Below are 26,748 nucleotides of genomic sequence, written 5' to 3' on the forward strand. Positions count from 1 at the left end.
CAAAAATGAGAGGGTGCAAAGGAGGAAAGGCACTTTGAAATCCACTGGCAATAGTGGATAGACAAGAATCATGGCCAGTTGACACCATCCTAAAACATTGCAGAAGTTCCCCAAAGGCCCAGGCTTTCTACGGTGGCTACCAGGCTAGAGGTTTTCCAGGTACTATTAAATCAGACTGTCATTTTCAGGAGGTGGAAGATCATAGGCAGGCATGGGTAGCCTTTCAGCTACTGCTTTCTATTTGTATTTTTTGGTGTTTCACCCTAAAAATGTGCAGTTGGGAAAATATACATCTTAAGGGAAAGTGCACGTGCAGTGAGATTTTATTCTAAGAGTTGTCTCTCCTCTCTTTTTCTAGTCTCCTTTATAGCCCAGAATTCCTATCTTTGTCACCCCAGCCAAGTGAGTCTTCTACAATCCCCAAACCACTGCTTTCTTTTCAGTCTGTTACCCTGTGTGAGGATTGGCAAATTGAGGAAAAAAAGTGTCTTCCTCTTCCTCTTTAATATCTCTGCTACTCCTTGACTTTTAAAAATAAAAACAAAAGCAAAACATTGTCATCACTTTATGAATTATCCTTAGCTTCCTGGTAGTGGGAGAGTTAGTCTGTTTTAAACTATCATGACCTGGAGCAAAAGTGTATATGCTTATGTTCTTGACATAAGAAAATACAACATTACTGGCATTTTTAGACCTTTCTCAGATAATGAAAGTAGACTGGAATACTGTACTTTTTTCTTCCTATTAATATGATAAAATAATCATCTATATTATTAGATATAGAACACAAGACTTGATTGCTATTTATGTAGTCATAATCATGTATATTTACTGATATACTATATCAGTATAGTTTCTATTTTAAGTGTTTCTCTCTCTTTTTTTTTTAAGATTTTATTTAGGGGGATCCTTGTGTGGCTCAGCGGTTTAGCGCCGTCTTCCCCAGGGCGTGATCCTGGAGACCCGGGATCGAGTCCCACATCGAGCTCCCTGCATGGAACCTGCTTCTCCCTCTGCCTGTGTCTCTGCCTCTCTCTCTCTCTCTCTCTGTGTCTCTCATGAATAAATAAATAAAATCTTTATTTATTTTTAAAAGATTTTGTTTATTTTTAAAAGGCTTTATTTGTTTATTCATGAGAGAGAGAGAGAGAGAGAGAGCGCAGCAAGCTCCAAGCCGAGAGCCCGACGGGACTCAATCCCAGGTCTCCAGCATCACGCCCTGGGCAGAAGGCAGGCCCTTAAACCGCTGAGCCACCCAGGGATCCCCAGGTGTTTCTCTTTTCATTTAAAGTTTCTCATGACCACCTGGAAGAATTTTCTCTCTGCCTTTTGTATTTCCATAACCAAAGATATACTATTGATGAATTATCTCACTTTGTCTGAAAAGCTTATTTTTATTCTGTTTGAAAAATATTTTCTTTGGTAGAGAATCTAAACTAGCTGGTATTTTTATTTTACTAAGAAAAATATCATTATATTGACTCTGGCTCCCATTGTTCCTAAGAAATCCAATTTCAAGGCAATGGTTATTTGAAAGGAATCAAACTTCCTGGTACTAATATTTAAATTTCCACATTGTCTTGATTTTCATAAGTTTTTCCTAATAAATGAGTATTTGCTGCTTAGTATTTTAAGGCTTTTTGAAACTGTAACTATGCATTTTATACCCTTTTATATTTTCATAATTTAGATTAGGTTTTATTGGGCCGCCCTGGTGGCCCAGCAGTTTAGCGCCGCCTTCAGCCCAGGATGGAGACTCAGGATCGAGTCCCATATGTCAGGCTTCCTGCATGGAGCCTGCTTCTCCCTCTGTCTGTGTCTCTGCCTCTCTCTCTCTCTCTCTCTCTCTCTGTGTGTCTCTCATGAATAAATAAATAAAATCTTTAAAAAATATAGGTTTTATTTATTTTCAGCTATATCTTCCAGTTAATTATTTCCTTGACTAGCTCTTCCCCCTCCACTTTTTTTTTTTTTTTTTTTGGCATATCTTTTCTTTTCTTTTGGCATATCTTATACTTTGAAGTATAACACCAAATGAAATACTTTTAAATATATAGAGCATGACACATTTTTACATATGTAAGAATCTGTGCAGCCACCACCTAATAAAGATATTTAGCATATGTAACCCTCAGAAACTTCCTTTATGCACCATCTCAGTCAAAATCATATGAAAGGTAACAGTAATTTTTATATTAGTAATCATCAACTACTTTACTCTTTCTCGAACTCATATAAACTCCCCCTCCAAAAGTGAGAGATTTAGCTCTCATTATCTATCATCTATTCACTTTATTTTTCAATTGCAGCATACATGTATAGATAGCATTGTCAAAATTGTTAACAAGTACCTCCTTTGCACATAAGTATATCAACTGTACAGTGATTATGTGCAGTTTAGTTTGCCTCTACCTTTACAGATTCTGTTTTTTTCCAAGGTTACTTAGGTCAGCATTTTTTCTTCCATCATCTTCAGTGAGGTGGTTTCATACATGCATAATAAAGTTAAATTATTTTTTCTTATTGTGTATTCCATCCTGTAATTTCCTAACCTACAAAATGATTTCTTTTCATTTACATACATTAAAGTTCACTCAGTGTGATGTAAGTTTCCATGGGTATTGACATATGCTTAATGTCATGTATCCATAATTACTATATTACCCAGAATAGTTTCAACTAAAAATATCCTGTGCTTAATCTATTCAACCTCCCTTTTCTCTTCCCACTGGTGGGATGGCAACCACTCATCTTTTTACTATTTCTATAGGTGGGCTTTTTCTAGAACGTTATATAAATAGGATAATATAATACAAGTCTTTTTAGGATTATTTTGTTTAATTTAGCAATACTCATTAAAGATACATCTATGTTTCTGCAAAATTTGATAGCTCATATTTTTTATCACTGAGTAGTATCCCCATGTATGCATGTAATAGTTTTTGTCTTTATATATTCATTTATTCAAGGATATCTTGATTTCTTCTAGTTTGGGGTGATTATATATATAAAATTAACATAAACATCTACATGCAATTATTTGTGTTGATGTAAGTTTTCAATTCAGTTACATAATACCTAGAGGTATAATTAATGGTGGGACTATGTTTAGTTTTGCAAGAAACTATCAAATGGTCTTCCAAAATGGCTGTACCGTTTTGCATTCCCTTGACAATGAATGAGAGCTCCTGCTGCTCCACATCCTTGCCAGCAATTGGTAGTACAGTTTTTTGGTTTTGTTTGTTTATCCATTATTTTTGTTGTTGGTTAGCCATTTTAATAGGTGTGTAGGGGGTATCTCATTGTTGTTTTAATTTGTAATCTCCTTTTTAATTATATTTTCATATGTTTATTTACCATTTCTGTATCTTCTTTTTGAAGTGTCCAGATTTTTTGCCCACTTTTTAAAAGATTTTTTTTAAAGGTTTTATTTATTTATTCATGAGAGACATAGAGAGAGAGAGAGAGAAAGAGGCTGAGACACAGGCAGAGGGAGAAACAGGCTCCCTGCAGGGAGCCCGATGTGGGACTCGATCCGGAGTCTCCAGAATCACGCCCTGGGGAAGATAGCGCTAAACCGCTGAGCCACCCGGGCTGCCCTTTTTGCCCACTTTTAATTGAATTGTTTGAGTTCTTATTATTGAATTTTAAGTGTTCTTTATGTATTTCAGTTACAAGTACATAAAAATATATGTGTTCAGCAAATATTTTCCCCAGATCTGTGGTTAACTTTTTACTTTTTTCGATGAACATGAATTTAATATTCTGTTATTCTAAGTCTTTCAAAATTCTGCATTATTGTACCTGATAGAGGATATTTTATATTCCTTTTTTTAAGTCTCCTTTAGATTCTGAAAGCTGAATTTCATCAATTATGGAAACTTCATGTATTTTCCTTCACACGTTAAAATTATTTCCTCATTTATTTTTACCTGCTTTATATTTCTGGAATAATGGAACTTCTATTAGTCTATTACTGTAACTTCTAGAATTATTTGCTATGTTTATAATCTTCACTCTTTTTATTTATTTGGTAAAATATGTGTTTTATCTATCTCAAAGCATCTATTATCTTCATATATACATCACCTCTGTGCAAATGCAATATCTTTTTATTCTATAAGTATTAATTATTATTTTAGTGTCACTTTTTTTTGCAAAGATTTTATTTATTAATTCATGAGAGACACACAGAGAGAGGCAGAGACATAGGGAAAAGCAGGCTCCCAGCAGGGAGCCTGGTGTGGGACTCAATCCCAGGACCCCAGGATCATGACCTGAGCCTAGGCAGATGCTCAATCATTGAGCCACCCACGTGTCCCTTGAGTGTCACTTTTATTCTTCCCTATATATCATCTTTCTTTCTGCTTACTTCAACTATATATTAGCTTTTCATATTTGATTGATGCTTTGTTCAAATAAACAATTGTCTATTACTTTTGAAATGATATGAAATGTTTATTTGAAATGCTATATATTGCCTATGTCTCAAAAAGAAATTTTTGATAGCTTTTTTTAAAAATGTTTGATAACTTTAATCAAAAACTACAAAATAGCTCAATGTTTTGTGGCCTGTATCTTGGCTGTCATTGAAACTTCTGATTCAATCTACTAGCCATCACTGAGATATCTTTTTATTTTTTAAAATGTCCATCTTTAGTTGGCTTTTATTTATTTCATTTATGTTTTTTATCAGAATATCATCTTTATTCACCTATCCTTATTTGATTTGTGCAAAACATTTAGCTTGCTTTCAGTGTATTGTTAACTTCCTTCCTATCGACAAGGTAGCAATCTTCTAAAAAATATACATATTTCTCTTGAGGAGAAATAGGACAAAGGAGAATAAAGAAGAATAAAAGAAGGAGGAACAAAAGAAACAGAAGGAAAGGGGGAGAAGAAGAGAAACGAGAAGATAAAGGAAGAACAAGGGAAGGAAAAGGAGAAGATATAAATATAGAAATTAAAACAGAAGTAGTAGAAGGATGAGAACTTATGGTAATGCAGAGAAACATTTCATATGGGAATTAGCTTCTTAATATACACAATTATGATTAAAATATACCTATCTCACAATATATTCAGTGTCATAAAAACCTTAGAACTAATTGAGTCACCACTTTACAAATACAATGCCTTTACCAAAATAATGAAAAAGATTCATAATTAAATTTTAAGTAACTTTATCTTTGGGATGTTTAATTAACACATTCTAAATTTTTCATTTTTTTAGAGATGAACATTTTTTATTAAATATATTTATTTTGTAATTGCTTTGTGGGTGGAATTATTGAAATATCACCAAGCCAACCACTATTTTTAAATGTGCAATAACTGGCACACTTGGGAAATTTATAGATTCAGAAAAATAATTCAGATACAAAGTTAAAATTCAGGAAAACAAGAATATGAAGAAATGGATGATTACTATGTAGGTTTATTTTTCCTGTTTTAGTTATCTAACAAATTTTATCCTAAAATATAAACTAAACTAAATATTTTAACAAAGATATATATATACTAACTAATTGCATATAAAACAATTTGTTTCATAAGTGGTCCAACTTGTGAACTATAAATTTTGCTTATGAAAATCAAAATAAATTTTTTTTCTAGAATATATTAGAGACACATCCACAACAACATATTTCTTTCATTTCATTTTAATTTCCTGTATTAATACTCTTTTAACTCAACAAAATTCTAAAAGGAAGCCCTTTGAGGCTACACTAATCTTACCTATATATATTCATTGGGATAATCCACTATATTTTTTCAAACTCTTCAGGAAATATGCTGATAATATTGTTAAAACATATTTAAAAGATTAATATATTAAATATATGTAAATTGTTAAACTTCCTCAGAATGAATTAATGTAATTTGAAAAATTATTTAATAATGTCAAATAAATAATTTGGCTATGCTTGGCTTTAAATTATATTAGGGAAGTATTTTGAGTAAAATTCTCAAATTTTATATGAATAACAAGTTAGCCAAACTAAATTAATTCAACTTAAAATAGAAAAAGTCTATTATAAGAAGTTTTTTCACATATAGTTAATTTAAAAATCAACTCTTTCAAACTTCAGTGTCGTTTTGTATATTGGAAAAGTGCTATTAATAATCAAATCTGAAAATGCCTTGTGAGAGACTGCCTCTTCACCCTCACATACTCAACAAAAGATACTGTAAGATATTTTTGGTAGTATGAAGACAAAATTGATGAGGGGACTAGGAAAGATAATGAACCAATTCATGATACTTAAAATTGGGAAAGATTATAAGAAATCTGCCCCCATCTTTTCCATTCCTTAACGGAATAATGACTTCAGCTACTTTGCAATCTATTATAGCTTGATATAATCAGTTATTCACTTTTCCCTGAATTTTCATAATTTCTCTTAAAAACAGTATTAAAAATGTTACTCAGCATCTGTTATTTCATAATAATATTGTAGGCTTTCAAAAAAAATATTTACTAGAGGGTTATCTCCTCCAAAGAAACTATTACCCATTTTTAAGACATAGAAAAATATTACAATCTTTTTCTCTGAAAATGGCATATCATTTGCATGTTTTTAAAAATATATTACATAATGGAAAGCATGATACCTTACAATATTTTAATATCTTTTAAAATATATATATTGTATATATATGTATATATTATATATATGTATCTGTAAGTCATTACTCTTATGATCTGGTTAAAATTTTTTTATCTTTGACCAAGAATTTAGAGTACCAAACAGTAAGATGCAAATATTAGCATGAGAAACCTGCATTAATTGAAAAGCCTATTCAGATTGGAGGAGGCTATCGTCACCAACATAATCCAGATATATCAAAAGTTATCTGTCCTTCAGATATCCTTCAGAAATCCACATTTTGGGAGAATTACCAACAATCATAGCAGAGGCAAAAGAAAGCACGAAATTCTTGAAATTAAGCCATGTGAACATCAGTTCTTTTGTTTTACAGATTCATAAAATGAGACAAGTCCAGCATTTTTAACATGTGCAGATATTGGGCCCCCCAGAAAACTGTTTTTGTATTAATCCAGAACTGAGGAAAAAAAAACTTTTAAATGTAGAAAGCATAAAGAAACAGACCCAACTCCAAAAAGAAAAATAAATTTTATTTTTTTTTTAATTTTTATTTATTTATGATAGTCTCACAGAGAGAGAGAGAGAGGCAGAGACACAGGCAGAGGGAGAAGCAGGCTCCATGCACCGGGAGCCCGACGTGGAAGATTCGATCCCGGGTCTCCAGGATCGCGCCCTGGGCCAAAGGCAGGCGCTAAACCGCTGCGCCACCCAGGGATCCCCGAAAAATAAATTTTAAATAAACAAATAAATTAGTAGAAATTTATAACACAATTATACAGAATTATTTAGGTGGTTAGATTTAAATATTACCTTTTGAAGATTACCATAAGCAACTGAGCAATACATAGTTCTTTTTAAGTGAGGGGGTTGCTATTAAAATTCAATTTTTAAATGATTATATTACTATGCTAATGGAAACATGATCATTTCAAATAACTTGGGTAGAAATATTAGTAAGATAGTAAATTCAGAGGTTGCAGCAATAATATATGAGAGTCTTATTTTTCACAGCACTATACTGCCAAATTAAATCTTGGATAGAAATTGATGTTCCATTTGATTCTATAATTATTGACTTGGCCACAAACTTGCTACTCACTGAAGATAGTTATGAATGATTGCCCAGCTGTTGCTGGCAGGTAGAGAGGCTGAAAATTAAGCAATAGTTTCAGCTTCCTATTGAAGATTCTCTAAGAGAATGAAGCAAAGTTAGTACTTGTTGGCATATTGAGACTTTCTTTTAATAACTATATAGATTTGGCTATCTAAATGCAATTGTTTATGGTTGAATGTCACTAACTGAAGGTTATAAAGCGAGCATGCTATTTCCAAATTGAAGATATCAGGTAGTCTTATATTTTCCTTGCTTATTATAAAAAAATCTATATTTTAATTGGTGAAAAATTCTTAAAAATGAATGACTCTTTTGCCCATGAACTAAAAAACAAGCAAAATACAGTGTTATTAGCATAAACTAAGAATTACATTAACATTATATATTTTTACAAAACATGTGAGCGCAACCTAGTATTTCCTGCAGTGATATGCTTGTCATTTTTGTAATGTGTGGTGAATTAAACCTTGCTAGAAAAGGGATGAAATTCTGAAATGTAAGTAAACCCAAAGTATGTTTAACAGTATAGGGTGTAGACTGCCTTAATTAGTTAAAATACATTTAAGGTTTAGTTCTTCCTTTTTGGGGGGGATGAAGAAGGAAGGAGGGGAAAGAAGGAGAAGGAGAGAGAATCTTAAGGAGGCCCTACTCCCAGTGCAGGGCCCCATTCAGGGCTTTGATCTCACAATCCTGAGATCATGACCTGAACCAAAATCAAGAATCAGAAGCTTAACCAACTGAGCCATCCAGGTGCACCAGTTAAAACACATGTAAAATTATTTCATGACTTTAAGTCTGGAAGTTAATGTTTCATGAATCTGTATATCTATATTCTAATATTGGTAATGATTTTGCTGTAGCAAAAATAAAATGTCTTTCTGCCTATGGTACTGAAACATAAATGTATTTTTATATATAAAACTTAAGTATTAATTATAAGAAATATGGGTTACAATGTGAAAGAGCAAAAAGTAAAATAATTAGGAAATAATCTATTTATGCTATCATTTCATAATACCAGAACAATAGATATTACTTTCTCTTGGAATTCAGTGAGCTTAAAAGAATGTGCCTCACTTAGAAGTGGTTTAGGTCTTAAGATATTTTGGATTAAAGATTGTGATTTAAAAAAAATATGTTAGGACTACATGGAGTTGATTAGTGGTCTACTAGTTATTTTTACAATAAACATAATCATTAATTCATTGCATTTTCAGTAAGTCTTCTATTTAACTTCCAGTGTCCCTACAAGCCAGCATCTAATTCTTGACAAAAGACTCTGAGACAGAAGCAACTTACACTTCTATCTGTTTATGGTACTCATTTGAATGATGTATTCATGAGTTGGCAGAGGTACAGCCAGATAGCCTGGCATAACTGATTATTATGTCTTAGCAAATGAAGAGAGCCCTAGGGCATTAAAAACTCTCAACTATTAATATTGGTTTTGCCACAAGGCAGTTAAATAAACTGACAGTTTGGCAGAGGCATGACTCCTTGCATACTCATCTACTGATTACTTCTGAAATATCATTAATATCACTAAGTTTTCAGTTACTCACAATTCAATTTAAAAAGTCAGTCTTGGGCAGCCCAGGTGGCTCAGTGATTTAGCGCCACCTTCAGCCCAGGATATGGTCCTGGAGACCTGGGATCCAGTCCCATGTCAGGCTCCCTGCATGGAGCCTGCTTCTCTCTCTGCCTCTGTTCTGCCTCTCTCTCTCTCTCTCTGTGTCTCTCATGAATGAATAAATAAAATCTTAAAAAATCAAAATAAAAAAATAAAAAGTCTTATTTTATGGAAACAAAAAGTATAAACAGATTATCTTGATGCTAATAGGATGTCATATGTACTTCAATTTATCAGGTTGAATACTTTAACAAAAATAATAAAAATATAGTAAAACGTGTTTTTCCCCTGAAATTAACTGTACAAATTGCCATAATTTTTCCTGTGAAAATGGCTTATAATTATAATAAAACCATAATTAATAATTACTTGGACTGTGTTACCAAATTTTAGAGTTTAGAACTGTATACGGTTTTTTACAAAAAGAATTCAAACTTAGAGACCATTAAGATTTGTAATTGATATAAATCTTGTTCAAACAATAAATTATTTTTCATAAAATATGCTTTAAAACAAGAGGGCCTTGTATTTTACAATATATATTTAAAATTGTTGCATTAAGAACACCTTTACTATATGATGTTAATATTCTAGATAATAGTTAATCCTGCTTAAATGTTGGTGAGAAATTGAAACTGAAGAGTTTACTTAAGTATTAAAGAGTGATAATTTAAGAGCCAAAATTATTTATAGCTTTCAATAATTATAGTTACACAATTGTCAAAAGAGTAAGAACAGTATTGGAATCAATCATCTGAATTAAATTTTACCTACGTTTTATCATACATACATACATTCCTGTAACTGAAAAGTACACAGATATGTTAGCTTCAAGAACTCCTGGATCTAGGGGCTTAAAAATATGTGGCAGTGGGTTGTCTCAAAAAAATAGCATCCAACATGCAGCTCTGCCTTCCTCAGAGTTGGATCTTTCCTTGCCACTTGGCTCTCACCAGTAGTGGCGAGGGGTTACCAGCAGCTCCAGCCCAGTGTGCTGACACCTCTGACAAAAGGGACTTTGCAGACCTGACCAAGTTAAGGATCTTGATATGGGAAGATTATCCTGGATTATCCAGGTGGGACTGATGTAACCATAGGTTCCTTGTATGAAGAACTAACAAGCCCCAAAGGCGGCAGCAGCGGCGGTGGAGGGCGAAGCCAGACTGCTGCATGTTCTTTACTATCATTCCATTTTATTGCCAAATAGTATATTTTTAATGATTTTATGTTACTATTACTGGCCTAATTTATCTTACTAGATAAAACCTCCAGTACAGTGTTGGATAGGCAAAAACACTGCCTTGCTCCTGATCTTAGTGGTAAAGCATTCAGTCACATAACAGTAAGTATGAAGCTAACTGGATTTTTTGTTATATGGTCTTTTATTCCTACTATTTATTCCTAGTATTTGGTATATTATCTTTTATTCTTAGTTTTTTTTTTATAATGAAATTATGTTGGATTGTATCAAATACTTTTTCTGTTGTGATGTTCACGTTTTTTGTTCTTTATTTGTTTACGTTAATAGATTTTGCAATGTTCAAGCAACTTTGCATTCCTGGTCATGTGTGTAATTCTTGCTATGTGTTACTTGATTCAGTTTATTGTACTTTATTGACAATATTTGTTTCTACATTTATAACATTTATAAGTGATATGCTTGTCTAGTTGTGTTTTTTTTCTCTGATATTTTCTTCTGGTTTGGCAATAAGGTAATAGTCTTCTAGAATGAGTGGGGAATTGTGGTTTTTCTGTCCTCTATTTTTTTGAAAGAATTTGTGAAAGATTGGATAATAATTCTTTAAATATTTGATAGAATTCTGAGGTTCAAGACATTAGACCTTGTTTTTACTTTATGGGAAGTTTTAAAATTACTTAATTTCTTTATTTGTTATGGTTCTAATAAGGTATTTCTTCATGGGTCAGTTTCCATAGTTTGTGTTTTCCTGGGAATTTTCATTTCTTCTGTTATCTAATTTTTGGCATAGAGATGTTCATAGTATTTTACTTTTTCATGGTCAGTTGTAATGCTCCTCTTTTATACCTGATTTTAGAAATATGAGTCTTTTTTTTACTTGCAAGCATAGCCAAGACTCATATATTACCAACTTCTTTTGTGTTAAATACATATTATCTGTTGCACCATTTTATTTATTACTGATTATTTTACTCTATTTTTGGACCTATATTCTTAGTGGTTGATCTTGATTGGTATTAAAGGAAACATTTTAGCTTGGAAAATACTAGATCAGATTAATACTACATAATTTCAATAGTTACTAAGATTTTCGCCAATATAGGCCCATTACTTTCCCCTTCATTGTGCCATTTTTGTCATACATTTCATATCCTAACACGATATTATCCTTTCTGTACAACTTTTAATTATTGCTTTACTCAATCTTTTTATTCAAGTAAAATAAGGAAGAGTTACAAACAAAAATATATTTATTCTTTTATACTTACCTGTGCTGTTACATTCAGAGTTCTTCATTTCTTCAATGTGTATCTGAGTTTCTCTCTAGTATCCTTTTATTTTAGCCTGCAAGAGTCTTTAGTATTCCATGGAAGTAGATCTGCTTATTTTCTCAACTTTGTTTATCTGAGAATGTCATAATTTCCATATATTTTTAAGGCAATTTTGTAAAATATGGAGTGAATGGTTGGAAAGGCTATAAGTGAAAAAACACTGAGTTAAATTAAATTAAAAAAAAAAAGTACATCAGTCAAGGTTCTGATAAGGAGCTTTTGGCAGAAGAACTTGGGAAGTGCTTTAGGGAGGGTCTATGATTAGGAGGCCTCTGAAAGGAAGTGCATGGGCTAAGAATGCAGATATACACATGAGCACGATTGACCCTGTTAGAAGAGAGGGAACCAGAGGCCTTCAGTGAAAATCCCTCCAGAAAACTACAATGTACTACTTATGCAGCAGGTTTGCTGAGGGGAAAGCAGTTTCCACCAGTGAAGCATGGCATGCAAAGCTTTGAAACTGCCTATGGTCAAGCCTAAAAGATCACATGTAGAGTTGTCACCTGAAGCCAGACTTTTCAGCCTGCTAACTGACCTTGTTTACACTCTTTACCTCTACAATGCATTTTCCCAAAAGCAGCCAGAGAGATATTGTAAATGTGATTATGTCATAATCCAAACACTTTCTAACATATAGGTTCTGTAAGGTCCTTGCTTAGCTCTCAGATTTCATCACCCCACTCTAGTGATGGTGGCCTTCAGTGTGTTCCACAGACATACCAAACTCACATCCATCTAAATGTCTTTACACCCTTCTGCTCAGAACAATATTTTCCCATCTCCTTACATAGTTTTCTTGCTTTCTTCATCCATGTCCTGGATAAAATACTACCCTGTCAAAGTAGACTTCTAGGACTATATAAAAGAGCTCAGCAGTTCATTACCATGTCTATATCTCTTATTGCTTTTATCTTCATTAAACATATTTATATAATATAAATATATATTATTTGTTAACACTGTATTGTCTGTTTCATGAGACTATTGACTTCAGAAGGTTGAAAGTTTGTGTAACTTCTTACTGAATCCTTGTTGCTTAAAACAGTGCCTTACATATGGCATATGCTTAATAAAAGTTAGATGAATAAATGAATAAAATGAGAAATACAGGTTCACGTTATTCTAGTTTCTCAAGTCTTAAGGTACAACAATTTGTTTTCTCAAAATGTCCAATAAAAGCAAAAGAACTGAAAAGGAACACAGAGAAAAGATATGATGGAATGGAAGATACAGAATATTCCCATCTAGATCTCTCTGCTATTTAATATGAATACATCATCAGCATAACATATTGAACAAATAATAGTGTTCAGCAAGAAAATTCACCACTATCATAGGGCAATTATATTAAGCTTGACACTTTTAGTATCACCTCTTCCCTAGGCTCTTAGGTAACATATACAGTCTCAGAAATAAACTTTCCTCCAGTTCCTTCAAATGTAGTATTTGTAGGCCTTAAAATCATCATCACATTTTGTTACATGGCCAGGGTAGACACAGGTAGGCACACCCATCAAGTGGGCAGTGATTACAGCTGAGGAAGAAAATCACCTCATACCAATAGTACACTCCATTTAAAGATATTGTTAACTCATAACTGCTTTATCAGTTAAAAAATCCTCTCAAATTTAACTCCATAGTTTATTAATCATCAGAGTTTTGCAAACTTTACTACAAAGGGTCATATAGGGGCAGCCTAGATTGCTCAGTGGTTTAGCGCCCCCTTCAGCCCAGGGTGTGATCCTGGAGACTGGGGATCGAGTCCCACATCAGTTTCCCTGCATGGAGCCTGCTTCTCCCTCTGCCTGTATCTCTGCCCCACCCCCTCTGTCTCTCATAAATAAATAAAGTCTTAAAACAAAACAAAACAAAACAAAACAAAAAGGGTCATATAGGAACTACTTTAGACCTTATAGGTCATACAGTGCAAGTCATAACTACTCAGCTCTGATATTATAATGGGAAAGCAGCCATAGATAACTTGCAAATGAATGAGCATCATAGTCTCCCAGTAAAACTATATTTACAAATCAGATTCCAGACTGCACTTGTTCTGAGGGCTGTAGTTTGCCAAACTCTACTCTACATTATCATCAACTTCACAGTGATAAGTATTGACTTGCATTTTATTCCATCTGTTACTTCTCTCTTACTTCTCAAATTTTTCCACTTTCTCCTCCTGGTAAATTACCAGAAAATTATCCCAAATTATTAAACTCTGCTTTGTAGTACCTACAACCTGGCTCTCCCAAGGGTACCCTTTTAACATTCCTTTCAAATGAAGGTGCTATGTTATCCCATTTGACCTATACCTCTAAATCGAGATTGGCTCTGGTTACACCTTGCTTCACACGGCTGCTTCCAAACTGTTGGCTTACTTTTTTAAAAATTAATTGATTACTATAAAAAAATTACTGTAGAAAGGAGACTCTATCATTCAACTGTTCTATTGACTGTTCTTGGTTTATTATCTGGAAACCTCCAGACCATTTGCTCTTTTCATCTAAGGTTTAAGCAATTTTATTCACTGTCTTTAATCCAATACCCTGTGATTTTACCATTTAGTTGACAACTCACTCATTACCCTGAACTGTCTATAAAATGACTGCCACATCTTCAATTCTTCCCCACTGTACTGTCTAGCCATCAACTCTCAGGAACACATGGAAACTTGGCATCAACAGTAGGAGTCCTAAGTGCAAAATCACTTAATTACTTAACCAAAGCTTATTACTTCTTAAACACAACTTTCTGACTTTCAGGTTTTATTTTTCAATGACTTCAAATGTTTTTATAATTTATAGATCTAGACTCCAATTCATGGAATTAGGATTATCTGTCAGGTAGCCCTAACATTTTGCTCACTTCTCTGCTCACCCAGTTTATATTCTGTAGCCAGGATTGCCACCTCCTGCTCGTGTATTCATTAAGCCATCTTATCCCTCTGTCTTCTGTTGCATGTGTGTACAAACCCTTATACTCCAGAAGAGCCCCCCCTTTTTTCCCTTCACTTGAACTTGGGCAGTAGAGTTCTTCTGGAAAAAATCATACAAAAGGGAAGGGGAAAGTAGCTCTAAAAATATAATTCTGTACTAATTGAAACTTCAAGATCCCCTGGGAAACATATTATTTATCTGTGTGCAATGAACTCTATCACAATTTTTAAATACACCAAGCATTTATCACATTCTCTAAATCACAAAGCCCTCATTCCCTTTGTTTCCTCTACTTCCCTTAGGAGAAAGGTTAATCTCTAACTTCCACACCCTGGTTTACAAATGTGCAAAATTACTTTTACTAGATTCACTCTATTTCTTCTTTCCCTCCATTACATTAAATGATGTCTTTCATCCTAAAGTCAATCCCTTCATCCATCCTTTGAATGCCATCTCTTCTGATTAGATCTTACCGATGAAATGGAAATGTACTCAACAACTCAACATTTAAAAAGCATATATCCCTTTGTTTTGAATCTCACATTAATCTATCTCTTCCCTTCTCTTCACATCCAAAAGTATAGAAAGAGTGGCTATGTGTGTATCTGTAGTAGCATTTTATTGCTTGCCTGACATATTCATTTCCCCTTCTGCTGGCAATCACACTGAAAAGTACTAGTGCTGGCTCTGTAAGAAATCAAGTAATGGTAGAAGAGATTAGAGCCAAAATTAGAGGAAATATAGGCATCTGGTCTCATAATTTGAGGGCCTGAATTATACTTTAACAGAAGATTTGTCAATCAAAATTTTAATGATGTCAGTTAATAGATAATCCTTTTTTAAAAATCTGTTTGAATTATGTGCTAGTTACTTACATCAGATATTCCTAAATATAGTTGAAATTATTTTGTCATTTTCTCATTTTATTCATGCTTCAATGGAGTACTCATGAATTATTTCAACGAAACAGCTCTTGCTATGCTCACCAAACACTGCTACATGACAAAACCAAGTAGACTTTGTAAGTTCTTTGTTCCATTTAACCCCTCAGCATTATTTGAAAGTGCTTAACATGTCCTTCTTAATATAACACAGGAAATTATGGAAAAGCAGACTATATATGTCTTTTGTAATAGTGAATGCTATCCCCTGAGTTTTAAGACTTCTTGAAGAAGTGTCAACAGAGGTCTCAGGGATGTTGACTCTTTGATTCAATAACAAAAACAGCAAAAAACTTTCCCAAGGTGCCAGCTCTCTTTTAGTACTAAGGCATGAACTGATTTAGTGATATGAATAATATGTGCTACATTATTTACTATGTTTCATTCATAACTTAATTTTGATCAGCTTGTGTACTTGTTATTTTTTTGTGGGGGGGGGCAGGTATTATCAATGACAAGAAATGAGTACATATATTTCCATGGATATTTTGAACAATTTCGATGATGCTAGAGAGTAGATAACTTGAGCCTGAAAGTAACTTTTTTTCAAATGTAGGTTATGTGATGTATTCTAAATAATTATAGTAAGCTTTTTAATTTGAAGTTATCATTTCTGTGTGTGTATGTGTTCTTTCAGAGGGACAGAAGGATGCCCTAAAAAATATACAGGATGAATGATAAAAATCAGGTAAAAAAAAAAAAGAAAGATTGATAGAAAACTGTTAAATCTCTGGGAATACATTATATCCATCGAAAAATTTTAAGTACCCCTATAGTGATTTTGATTATAAATAATCAAAGGATAAAGATAAACTTGTTTAAAATTCTGATGAGAGTGACATTGGGAGTGTCAATGGTGGAGTAGGGAGGCCTCAGTCCTCATCTCAAACAAAAAGAACAATTTTAACAATAATCCACATGTGAGTAGACCTTTATGAGAGCTCCAGAATCCAGATGAGAGGTTACAACCTCAGTTGAGCAGAGGAAGGAAAAAAGGTGCATCAAAGGGTTAGAAGAACAATTTTAATCGACCTCTCCCCCAAGCCCGTGCAGTAAAATGCCAAGTGAGATTCCCCTCATCCACAAGTTCTCCTGTGGAGGAAAAGAGAGCAATGTGAGCATCTGACCTCCCAGCATTTCAGGGCTCTACCCAAGAGGTCTATATCTAATGCACCTCACCCCATAGACTGAGGGAACCAGAAGGACTAAACTGCCTGGGGGTAACAAAGAACGAAGAAAGAATGAAGAAAGGCAGGAGGCCTTAACAACTAGAACATGAATCTCAACAGCTGGTCTGAACCCCCAGTGCTACAACACAATAGCTAAAACACACATGATGCAATTAAAAATGGCCTACATAACTGAAAATATATTTTTTCCAAAGAAGACATAAATGGCTAATGGGTATATGAAGAGGTGTTCAACATCACTAATCATCAAGGAAATGCAAATCAAAGCCATAATAAATTTCATCTAATACTTCTTAGGGTGGTTATTATAAAAAACAAACAAATAAAAAACAAACGCAAATTGATGAAAATGTGGAGTAAAGGAACCTTTGTAGACTCTTGGTGGGAATGTAAGTTGATATTTCCACAATGGAAAACTGTATGGAGAATCCTCAAAATATTAAAAAATAAAACTACCAAAAATTTAAAAAAATTAAAAAAATTAAAAATAAAACTACCATATCATCTTACAATCCCACTTTTGGGTATATTTTAAAATTTGTTGAGAGAGTAGGCCTTATGTTAAGTACTCTCATCATACACACAACACATACACACATAAATAATAACTAAAGATGATGGGAGAAAACTTTTAGAGATGATGGATATATTTATGTCATTAATTGTGATGGTTTCGTAGGTGCACACTTATATCCAAACTCATCAAGTTGGATACATTAAATGCATATGGCTTTTTGTATTTGGTCATACTTCAGTAAAGGGGTTGAAAAACTATTGATGCTGGACATGTTAGTGAATCTTATGTAGGTAGTTACAAAATATTTAGATGCAAAGTGTGGATATAAATATTTTAAAGTGTCTGATTCATAAAATGATGTGAGTCAAGATTATCAGTTATGGGATTTTCCATAAATCTTAGTAAAAAAGATAAATTCTAAAGTAAGACTGAATAGTTTGATATGGCAAGGAATATGATACTCTGCCAAGAATTCACACTAAAATTTATGGTGGAACAGATTTTGTGAAATCATTAAAAGCTATTCATTCTGTGTGATGATGTTGTTGTATTGGATTTATTGTGTGTAAAATGGTTCCGTATGCTAATTTAAATGGGTGAAGGTTCTGCCATGGAGTCTTTATGCATATGTGCATGAATATTTCCTTATGTTATGCTTGGGTGTACTCCAATCTCATCCAAGAGTGAAAAATGAACTTTGGGTGAAATTAGAATTGCTACCAAAACACTGATTCCATCGGATATGAAAATTTTTACATATGCCTTGAGTAAAGTGAAGGAACGATTTGTAGACTTGAAAAATGTAAGCTCATTCACAAAAATAAAGTAACACACATTGAGGGCTTGGCATTATGTAGATAATATTTTATGGAAGGAGCAACCATAAATTGGCATTTGAATGTTAATGTTTATAAATTTTTCAACAGCTTTGTAGTTTGAACATTTATACTTTGATGTGACACTAAATCACAAGATGTAAGGAATATGTTATAGCTATATGATAAATAAAGAGGAGGAAAGATTGGATTGCTGAAATTATGAAGAATACTTTATGAAGCTCTTGTACGAGAGTAACACTAGTAGGTTCTCAGAGATATGAAGCTTAAATTAAAAATGTAAAACAGATTACTACTAGACTATAATGGTGCTTTAGCATTTCATCTTGTGGAGCATTCATGTTAGATTTTTTTTTTATATTAAACAATGCTTTATCATTGATTCATACTTATAAAAATTGGATTTAAAAATATTCTCCATTTATAATCATTTGCTCTGTGTTTACCAAGTACCTTATTATGTACAATAGTAGTATTTTCATGTAGAAAAATATTATTGTTCAAAGAGTAGAACCAATTGAAACACATTGTTCAGAAAATTAAATATTCTTATTACATGACCTTTCAGTTATTTTACTAGGTAGTTCCCTAAGAACCTACAAATACTTGGATAGCACTTTTCAAAAATATTGAGGTTCTGAATAGCAAGAAAACACTGAAAAACTGTAATAAATTGAAAAAAAAAGGATGACAACTAAATGGAGCATGATACCCTGGGTTAGATCCAGGATCAGAAAAAGATATTATCAGTGGAGAGTCTGGCGAACTATGAATAAAGTCTAAGGTTGGGATCCCTGGGTGGCGCAGCGGTTTAGCGCCTGCCTTTGGCCCAGGGCGCGATCCTGGAGACCCGGGATCGAATCCCACGTCGGGCTCCCGGTGCATGGAGCCTGCTTCTCTCTCTGCCTGTGTCTCTGCCCCTCTCTCTCTCTCTGTGTGACTATCATAAATAAATGAAAAAAAAAATTAAAGTCTAAGGTTTATTTAATAATATTATGCCAATGTTAGTTTCATAGAGTTTATAATTTTACCATGGTTATTAAATTTAACATTACGGGAAGGTGGTTAAGGGCATAAAGGAACTCTGCACTACCTTTTAAACTTTTTCTGTAAATATAAAATTATAAAATAAAAGTTTAAAACAATCACCAAGCTTCAACCTTTGTAAAAGAATAATTTCCAACTTGATTCTTTATAAACACGCTATTTTGCTTTTCTGCCTTTTCTTCCAGTTTAGAAGTGTCATCTTGACAACATGCTATCCTGATTTTCTTATTCACTGTATTGTCTGTCTTGCCTCCTCTAACGTAAGTTACATGACTGTAGGAGTTTTGTCAGTTTACATCACTAGAATTTGGTAAATGTTTGTCAAGTTGTATTATTCAAGCTAAGCATTCTTCACTTTCAAAATAAGTTTTGGATAGAAATATTGAAATATTTTGAGGGGCAAAAAAAAATGTTGCAAAGTCCTAGTCAAATATGCTGCAATGCACAATATATATCCATTCTTAATTTTTTTCTGAATAATAAATAAATTTCCTATTTTTTTAATTGAACATCAGCAATTTCTGGCCATATTATAGACTATTAGTTATGGTTTTCATTATGGCCGCTTTTTGCCTATTTCAAAGAGATAGTTAACTACATTGCTATTGGTTTAAATGATTAAATTATCATTAGTTATAAGATGTCACATCACATTGAGTAATGAGAGAATGGAAGAGTAGTTATGTCTAGATCATGTATTATTTAGACTAAAACTAGCTTATTATTATAAAAATACACTTACTTTAAATTTACACTTACTTTAAATTTATAATAAATTATTTTTCATGCTAAAACTTTTATATATATTTATTTCTGGAGTTTTATGATGCTCATATGACAGCAAAATGTTTTTTGATAGAGCTTATGACATTTTGTTGTCTACACAAATCTTTGACTTTTCACCCATACTTCCTAAAATTAATTATGTAATAATTACTGAAGCTATTATGTTATGTTTCTCAGACTTTCTTTTTGTCTTTTATGACATTGACACTATTCAAAAATAAGTGTCAATTACTTTGACAGGTGTTTTGTACTTGTTTGTCACCCAATTTCTGATGTTCTTTCATGATCAAATTGAAGTTATATATTTTCAGAAATAATATCAGAGATGATCCGCACTTCTTATATGTCACTTCTAAACACTAGTGACATAAGCCCAGATAACTTAGACTGATGCCTGATATTTTTCTTCCTTTATACAATTTTTCATTTTATAATTAATACATATTTTGGGGGAGACATCTTGAGACTTGTAAGAAACAAGCTCACCAGAAATGATGTTTATGTGCAGTTCTTTGAGTCTTTAACCATACATTATTTACTGAAGTTATTTGGGTCAACTCTTCTCCAACCTCTCAAGTGCTGGTAACACAAGTAAATTCATTGATCAGTCTGCATTTCATTTTGAAAACCCTGTACACCATGATTAATTTTTTCAAATACAATTCACTGTGTTGTGAAATTCTATAGATTTTGACAAATGTATAGGGTCATTTTTTCCACCACTACAATAACATATAACATAGTTTTGTGGCCGCTCCAATTTCCCTCCATCTTTCTCTTTTAGCCAGTCCAAACTCTACTTCCAGCCTCCAGCAAACTGATTTCTTTTTCTATTTCTGTATTTTTGCCACTTTAGACTATCATAGAAATTTAATTATCCAATAAATTTTTCTTATGGGTTAAGCTTCTTTAGCAAAACAAAAATGAAAAGTGAAAGTAGCAGCTGCTTTAATTTCCTTTACAGGGATGCCTGGGTGGCTCAGCTGTTGAGTGTCTGCCTTTGGCTCATGGCATGATCCCGTCCCCTCAGATGGAGTCCCACATTGAGCTCCCTAGAGGAGCCAGCTTCTCCCTCTGTCTATGTCTCTGCCTCTCTCTCTGTGTCTCTCATGAATAAAATCTTTTTTAAAAATTTCCTTTACAGTTCCACCTAGTGTTAAGATTTGATGATTTAAGTCATTCTATTAAGTGTGCAGTGATACCTCCTTATGGTTGTAATTTACATGTCTCTGGTGCTTAAAAGTGTTTAGCACTATTTCATATGCTTATTTGTTCTTGTTTTTTAAAGATTTTACATAAGGTGTGAAGAATGTGTAGGTTTCTTTTATTTTGTCTATCTGAAGGTCCAAATGTTCCAGTGAAATTTCCTTGAAGAGACTATAATCTGTTGAAATGCATTTTCACCTCTGTCAAAAATTACACCTTTTTTTTTTTTTGATGGGTCTATTTATGAAGCCTCTATCTACTCTGTTCCATTGATCTGTGTGTCTATCATTTCAACAATACCATTTTCTCTTGGATATCATAGTTTTATTCATAAGTTGTGATACAGGTAGGAAGAGATATACACATTTGTACTTTTGTTTTCAAAATTGTTTTATCTACATTGTCTTCCAATCTATAAGCATGATATATCTTTTTATTTACTCAGGTTTTCGCTGGTTTTTTTCAACAGTTTTTTGATGTTTCATAATACATATCTTGCAAATATTTTTATTAGAATTATATCCAACTATTTCACTTTTTGATCCTAATACAAATGCTATTTTTTATTTTAAATTTCAGTTTTATTAATGTTAATTCCATGGAGATAGAATTCATTATTGTATATTGACATTTTTATTCCTCATCTATTCTAAAATAACATTGATTTTGCTGTGAATATTAGTTTCTTTCTTCTGCTAGTTTTGGACTTAATTGGATCTTATCTAGATTTTTAAGGTAGGTTTATTTATTTATTTGAGAATGAGAGAGAATGAGAGCGTGAGTAAGAAGAGGGGCAGAGGCAGAGGGAGAGAGAGAAAATCCACAAGAAGACACCCTGCTGAGTGCAGAGTCCTATGTGGAGTTCAGTCTCAGGACTCTGAGATCATGACCTGAGTATAAAACAAGAGTCAGATGCTTAACCAACTGAGACACTCAGGTGCCCCATTCTTTTTTAGGTTCTTAGGCTAAAAGTTTCTATTATTGATTCAGGACCTTCCTTTTTTTTTTTTTTAATATTTTGTGCTTGCATGCTTGCATTTTCCCTTAATCACAGCTTTGATTTATCCCATAAATTTCAATATGATATACTTTTTATTTTCATTTAGTTCAAATGATGTTTTATCTTCCTTTTACACTTTATGATCCATGAATTAACTATAAGTGAGTTATTTTATTTCTAAATGCTTAGAAATGTATAGGCAGCACTCTGTCATTGATTCATAGCTTATACTATTTGTGATCTGAGTTTTGTGTGGTTTCTTTTAAATGTGTTAGTGAATGGTACATGTGCACTTTGGGATAAATATATATTTTGCTGTTAACCAGGTGTATGTCAATTAGGTAAAATTGGTTGATAGTATTCTTCAGGTCTTCTACATCCATACCAGTTATCAACCTACTTATTCTATCCATTACTAACAGAGGAGTTTTGAAGTCTGAGATAATTCTGGATTTGTTTATTTTTCTTTAAATTCTGTCAGTTTTTGCACTATCCATATTGGAACACTATTGTTAAGTGCATACATATAGCACTTTAGCTTTATTTTGGTTAGTTTGAATGATTTAACTTTTTCCTATCTTTTTACCTTTTCTCTGTCTCTTTCTTTATATTTAAGTAAGTTTCCAGTAGCCAGCATATAGTTGGATTTTTTTCTAATCCAATGTAACAGTCTCTTTTATTTGGTTTACTTACATAATTCAAATTTAGCATGATAATTGATATGATCAGAATAAGTTCTTCCAATTTGCTAGGTATTTCCACTTTTCTGACTTCTCGATATATTTTTATGATTCTGTTTCTTCTCCTCTATTACATATTTGTACCTCATTTATTAAATTTTAAAGCAAGCAGAGCATAAAAATCTTTTGTATATGCTATAAATATAAAATACATTGTAATTAATTTTGCCTTACTCCATTACCTTTCAGGGCAATTAAACCAATTAAAAGATCTCCTTTGCATCATTTTCAGTGTTCTACATTTCTTTGTATGGAAAGAACTTTCTATCTTTGAATTCTATTCCTTGTGAATAAAGACTTCCTTTACCATATCTTATAGATTAAGTCCGCTGACAAGGAACTCACACTTTTGTTTTACTTTTACTGTTTAGATTATGAACTATATTGCATTTAATCTATATCAATTTTGGGAGAAATAAATCTCATAAAAATCAGAGTTTAAATCTGTCATCATATTCTATCCATCCACTTAACATAGTTATTTGTTTTTCTTAATATTTCATATTTTTCAACATAGATATATTGAAAATTTTAGTAATAGATTTTATGTCTTGTTGATGTTACATAAATAGCATATTTTGTCACTTTATATACTTTCTATTCAAAAACACCACTAGTTTTTAAATTTTTGTATTTGAATCCAGCAACTTTATTTGCTAATTCTAATTGTTTATCTGGTTTGTTTGTTTTTCCTCTGTAAAAATTTTTAGGGAGATTCACTGGTTATTTTTAACACTGGCAGTATTGTCCAGTGTTTATATTCTCTCTTTTTTTGGGGGGTAGGGGTTGTCAAAATCCAAATTTTGGCTTTGTCAAATTACTCTATGTTTTAACCAGTACCTTGTATAAAGCCTAGCATATGGCAATACCTTGATTAATGGCTGTTAAATTGAATTGAAATAACCATCTTTTGAAATTGTCTTTTTCATCAAAGAACTTCTCAGCACTGACTTTGTCAGGCTTCAATATAAACTCTTGTAAATATGTAGGCTACAAAGATGAAAAATATAATCCTATCCTCAAAATTTCCAACCAAGTAGAGGAAAAAAGACAAACGGGTAGTAATAATTAGATTTGGCAAGTGATCTGCTAGAGCAGAATTCTCAACATTGACCTCACATTAGAATCATCTAAGAAGCTAAGAAGAAATCTCATGTTCAAGATCTGAAACCAAACACTATGAATCAGAATATGTGGGAGTGGTTTCAGGTCATTAATATTTTAAAATGACCTAACCAAATAATCTTACCATGTAAAAGGTTGAGAAATACTGTGCTTGAGGCAGGCAAGTTGATAATAAAATCCAGTAATTAATTAAATTAGTTTTGTTATTTGTATTTTTCAGATTTTTATACATTTAAGAAATTTATATTTTTCTGTTCTAGTCTAATATTTGTCTCTTCGACTATTTAGTTCAACTTTCTTATACTATGCATACAGATTTAGACTCATTTTAAATATGTCAGATTAAACACTTTATTAATATGACTAATAGTCTTTAGAATGCTTCTTGCTATGAAGTCTACTATAGATGTATTAATATAATTATACCAGTATTAAATTGTTTAGTTCATGCAATGAGGCACCATTTTCTTTTCTAAACTTTCAGTTTTCTATTATTTTGCCTTCCACTTCACTAATTTGGTCTTATATGTTGAATGTGCTGTTATACCCATATGTTAAGTTCTTTATTTTAGATCTTATAGTTTTGTTCCAGGATGTCCACTTGAATATTTTTGTACCATCCGAAGAGTGTTTGAAATTTTCCATTTTTTTCATGTATTTTCATTCTTTATTTTCTATTTAATAAATCCAATCTTTCTTGATATACTAAAATTTACTTAATGTATATGAATTGTTTTCACTCTCTATCGTTATAACTCTAATATCTGATTATCTCATTCTTCTTTGTTGTTGTTCTGTTTTTGTTTTAATTTGTTTTTTTGTTCATGGTATTGTATCTCTCGGTGTGATTGCTTAAGTTGCAGACATAGCAAAAGAAAAATTGTAGAGGCATTTTGTATCTCCTTTGAATGAAACTTTATTCTGACAGTAAAGTCTTTCTTCTCCTTGTGGCCAGATATCAGGGTTGGCACAGGCCATACTGATTACACAAGCAGGGAGATGACTTGAATCTTGTCTTGTGAAGATTGGGTTTAGTTCTGGTTCAGTCTTACCCTTTGTCTCCAATTTAAAAGTCTGGGTGTTTGGTAAGGCTCAGCAGCATTTAAATCTTAGTTTCTAATATTTTGGTTCCAAGAGCCTGTGAAGACTATCCACAACTTCTTAGTATCTCAGCCACAACTTTAAACTAAGAAAGTGCTCCTCCAAAGGTGAATGTGAGTCCATGTCAGTAAGTTTGTCACTATAGTACTCCCTTTATCTCTTTGTTTGCTCCTGCAAATCCCAGCTGTCCCATGACCCAAAATAATCTAGTTTGCTATTATTAGAGGTAGAAATCCCTCTTGTACTTTGTATATTGTCAATATTTTAAAAAACTATATTCCTATAAATAAAATATGCCATTTTGTTTGATTCTAAAGATGGAAAAAGGGATCCCTGGATGGTTCAGCAGTTTGGCACCTGCCTTCAGCCCAGGGCGCAATCCTGGAGTCCCAGGATCAAGTCCCATTATCAGGCTCCCTGCACGGAGCCTGCTTCTCCCTCTGCCTGTGTCTCTGCCTCTCTCTCTCTCTGTGTCTCTCATGAATAAAAAAATAAAATCTTAAAAAAAATAAAGATAGAAAATATAAACATTTATAATATAAACATTACATTATATATGTACATATCCATAATAATATGGTTTGTAGAGTTGGGATTTCTACCTTACATTACTAAATTGATGTCTCTTTAAGTATATATATTTAAAAAATAAGCTTTAAAATTTCACACCTTAAAGGATTAGTCTTTTTATTATACCCTTAATTAACTAATATATTAATTTATGTATGTATGCATGCTTTGTTACCTCGGTGCATTACTTTTCTACCAGAGAAGAATTTGGCATAAAAGACAGTTTACAAGTTTTAAAAAACAATTATTCTTCTCATTTCTATTTTTTTCTATTTTTTTCACTCCCATCACTTCTTATCCTCATTTCCTCCTTAACATTTTCCCTTCATTTTAATCTTTACCTTCTTCTCTTTGACCTTGTTTGTTTTATTATAAGTGTTAATGATAATAAAGGAAAATGTTTCTTAATATTGCAAAGTGAAATCTTAATAGTGCAAAGTGAAATCTTGCTTAGATGACTATACACTAGTGGTAAACAAATATTATTTCTCTAGTTCATTTGCAATGATAACTTACGACTCTATTTTGGTAGATGATGTCAAATATTCCTTCAGGAGAATATCCTATTTATTTTCTAGTTTTATCTTTTACTCAAAGAAACAGTTGAAAACTTAGTTTCTTTTTTTTTTTTTTTAAGATTTTATTTATTTATTCATGAGAGACAGAGAGAGAGAGAGAAACAGAGACACAGGCAGAGGGAGCAGCAGGCTCCATGCAAGGAGCCTAACGTGGGACTCAAACCCAGGTCTCCAGAATAACGCCCTGGGCTGAAGACGGTGTGAAACCGCTGAGCCACGTGGGCTGCCCGAAAACTTAGTTTCTTTGGGTTACAGTTATCTGAATTTTAAAATGGGTTTTTTTGGGATACC

The 26,748-nt window shown here is 32.6% G+C and overlaps 1 long non-coding RNA gene across 1 annotated transcript; it reads left to right on the top strand.

Annotated features, from left to right (window-relative positions):
- Positions 1 to 15,632: 15,632 nt before the first annotated feature.
- LOC144303796 (uncharacterized) lies at positions 15,633 to 21,239 on the top strand. The gene is made up of 3 exons (XR_013370769.1): positions 15,633 to 15,841; positions 19,537 to 19,611; positions 21,102 to 21,239. It is a non-coding gene; the product is annotated as an uncharacterized LOC144303796 (long non-coding RNA).
- The last annotated feature ends 5,509 nt before the right edge of the window (positions 21,240 to 26,748 follow it).

This window comes from Canis aureus, chromosome 33, assembly GCF_053574225.1.
Source record: "Canis aureus isolate CA01 chromosome 33, VMU_Caureus_v.1.0, whole genome shotgun sequence".
In the NCBI taxonomy this organism is placed as follows: Eukaryota; Metazoa; Chordata; class Mammalia; order Carnivora; family Canidae; genus Canis; species Canis aureus.